The sequence below is a fragment of the Pteropus vampyrus genome, unplaced genomic scaffold (genome assembly GCF_000151845.1).
Source record: "Pteropus vampyrus isolate Shadow unplaced genomic scaffold, Pvam_2.0 Scaffold14, whole genome shotgun sequence".
NCBI classification, from domain to species: Eukaryota; Metazoa; Chordata; class Mammalia; order Chiroptera; family Pteropodidae; genus Pteropus; species Pteropus vampyrus.
In genome coordinates, this window is record NW_011888795.1 from 11,971,760 (window position 1) to 11,975,456 (window position 3,697).

The 3,697-nt window shown below is 34.9% G+C and overlaps 1 non-coding gene across 1 annotated transcript; it reads right to left on the minus strand.

Annotated features, from left to right (window-relative positions):
- Window positions 1-2,573: 2,573 nt before the first annotated feature.
- On the minus strand, window positions 2,574-2,692 carry LOC111734469. Its single transcript, XR_002778459.1, has one exon. It is a non-coding gene; the product is annotated as a 5S ribosomal RNA (ribosomal RNA).
- Window positions 2,693-3,697: the final 1,005 nt, after the last annotated feature.

Consider the following 3,697-nt stretch of genomic DNA (forward strand, 5'->3'; position numbering starts at 1 on the left):
AAAAAGTGTAACCCAATGCTGAGCAGAATCTTGAAAATGGCCTAAGGACTGAAAAAAACCCACAAAATTTCAGTTTTTACATGCCAGTTTCTTATTTATTTCTGTATTATGCTTGTGTTCTAAGCGACAGTTCAATGATGCTAAGTTCTCTATAATGTTGAAGATCATTTCTTGCTTAGCGGATACATAACCAGCCAGACCTTCCGATGAGCCAACAGCAAAAACAGGTGAACACCTCTGATTGCAGAATCCTAGTCACTTTGGGGGAAACATGGAAACAGGGTCCTGCCTTCAAAAGTACTAGTATCTACCTGGGGAGACAAATATCTACATTTAGAGTGTGGGGAAGAGGGAGAAAGTGAAATCAGCTATGAAGCTTCGATGGACTCTGGAGTAGGGAGATGACTTACAGATATAGAGAAGAGAATCTGAGGCAGACTTGGCAGTGTATTTCCTTTTCCCCAGGGTATGATACCCACTTTGTCCTGGCTGAGGTGGATGCACTGGGAAGAACCCTCAGTGAGCACCTGGAAGTTCTAGTACATCTACCAATAACTAGGAGTGTGACTTTGGACCATTCACACCACATTTCTGGATCTTCCTCATCTATTAAATGTAGTATTAGAAAAGATTATTTTCAAGGTGCACTCCAGCTCTCAGTTTCTATAAAGTTCTGAATTCTGTGAGTTATTTCCAACTTGCGAAGATCATTCTTAATTCTGATCTTTATCTTCTAAGATGCAATCTCAATTTACCCTAACCTCCCCCTCCAACAAGCCTCCAGTACCATGAGTGTCAAAATCAAACAATTCTAGTCTCTAATCTGACCATTTTACTCATGTTATTATATCTGAGAAATGAATAATACTTAAAGCCATCTCTCATTTTATGTTGTAGACTCTTAGAGCTGAGGTTTCTTCAATTTCTAAGTGATCAGTATGATGGGGCATGAAATAGAATCATAAATCCATTAAACTCTTCCATGATAATTTTCCTGGTCAATATATTCATTATAACATGCTTTAGAAATATTACATAAACTCTGATAATAATGCGATCTGTTATTAAATGGATTGAAATATGTCAGGGTCACTTTTCAACCTCCAATATCATTATATTAAAAGCCACATATAAGGTAAACCTAAAGTAGATATAAGACATTTTGGTCAATAAATTGGTTAGGTAGACAATGCAGTTAATCCTGACCTCAACATCTACATTTTAAGACAGGACCACTTTCCAAAAGAACTCCAAGAACTTTACTGATATTTTTCTAAGTAATTAAATAACAAGAAAATTCAGAGTCTTGCTGAAAATATGTAACGGATATTCTAAATATCCTCTTTCTATTGAATAAAAATTTCTAACATCTTTGTAGAATTGTTTTATTTAATATTTTTCAATTAGCCTATTAGAAATAGATAGCAATCATTAGCTTCAACATGTGGGCATATATACCAAAATCAACACATAGTATGGTTACTACCAAATATATGCCTATAACACCACTGCCTGTCAAATCTCCACAAATATGACAGAAAATGAATAAAATAAATAATAAGCCCACAAGAATAAAGGAATGGTGGAGGAGATGACAGAAAGCCAAGAGCTGTGGTTAACATTTTGGAATTGAATGGCAAATGGTAACTGATTTAGCAGAATGGAGAAAAGTGAAACCTAGGTATCTGCCTGAGAAGAAACAAGAAGCCTGCTAAGTCATGCATCAAGGAAGAAGTGGTAGTTGGAATTATGTTTGGAGAAAAATTAGACTCCTAAATCCTCCTCTCCCTGCACCAATCAGGAGACTTATCAAAAAATCTCTAGATTAAGGGATATTGGCCATAACAGAGAAAACATAGGGAGTTAAGTAATCGTCTGTATCAGGTACTCGCAAACATTTCGATCTCAGGGCCACTTTACCCTCTTAAGATTTCAGGGACCTCCAAGAGTTCTGTTTATTTTGTGTATTGATATTTATCTTATTACAAATTACAACTGAAAAAATATTTATCAATTAATTAAAATAATAGCAAATCTATTATTTATTAACATAAATAACATTGTTATAAAACATAACTTTTTCCAAAACAAAAGAAAATAGTGAGAAGAGTGGCACTGTTTTACATTTTTACAAATCTCTTTATTGTCTAGCTTGGACACGAGTGACGGAGTCTCATATCTGCTTCTGCATTCAATTTATCATCATGTGTTTTTTTTTTTGGTAGAAAAATATCAAGAAAATCCAGCCTCACAGAGATATATAGTTAGAAAGGGAGGAGTATTTTAATAACCTTTTTAGATAATTGTGAATACTTTTCTTTCATGCCATATTAAATCTCGTTTTTTTTAGTTGTTTTTTGTTTCATTTTGTTTTTAACTAGTGGTAGTTTCTGAAAGGAGAGTTATAATATGGAATTTGAAACCATATCATTGAACTGTTTAACTCTGTTACATTAAAATTTATTGATCTATCCTGTACTTTTTTTTTTTTTTTTAAGAGAGGCAACCCTTGGTTGACCTCACAGATTGCAAGGACCTTGTCAGCTTACAATCCCTTATTTTTTTATCTCTTATGCCTACAGCACCTGGTCTTCCTAGGTGGTCTGCCACCCAAGTACTAATCAGGCCCAATCCTGCTTAGCTTCCGAGATCAGATGAGATCGGGCTTGTTCAGGGTGGTATGGCCGTAGACTATCCTGTACTTTTACCCATACATTATTTTGTAATGTTCTACATTGGTCATTTGGAAAGTGCCACTGATTAAGGTAGAACTTCCAAACATTTTTACATTTTTTAATACAATATCAAAAAAATCATATTGGTGACTATCACTGCTGGGTCCATTATTGGGAAGATATTAAGCTCGTGGTGGTAGAAGATGCAACTCTTCCAAAATTCTAACTCTCTTTTGAAAACCCAAATTCCATTATTGGCAACAAATATCACCAGACATTTGTCTTGAAGTGACAATATTTTGTTCATTTTTGAGATAATGTCTCTCATAGAGCCACATCAGAATGACCATCTTTTTCAAGTCATTCTTTCGAGTAAATACGGTATTATGTGTGTGGGGCGGGGTGGGGAATAGGTGTAAACAATTGCACGAGTGTTTTCCTCAAGACACCATTGTACTCTGGTTTGCTGCAGAAGTGTTTTAGGTGTGCTTCTCATCTTATCACAGAGAACAATGAAAGGATGTGACTTCAAGGGTCAAAATTAAATCATAATTAATAACTACGACTGTTCATTCAAGACATTCTTAAGTGAAACTGGCTTTATTTTTTTGTTTTAATTGCAAGTGGTTGGTGGTGAAGAATATAGCGACAGCTAGTAGAGTTTGGTGCCACTGATCAGTACCAAGCACCAGCAGTTTTTACCTATTATTGTTTTTGCACCATCAGTGCAAATATCAACAGTGCAAAAGGCAAATGTCATCTTAATATCATTATGAAACTAGGTTTGACTCTGGAATCTTTGAAAGAGTCTTGAAAAGCCCCTGGGGTGCAATATTTTAGAAAGTCTCTAAGAAAAAAATCAAACAGATTATACACATGCACACACACACGCATATATACAAACTGAAAACAGAGATGATACAGAGAGCAACAATTAAATATATAATTAGTACCCTAAAAGAGACACAAGAAAACTATTTCAACCATGAAACAAGAACAGATCTATAAAGATATCTTGAAAC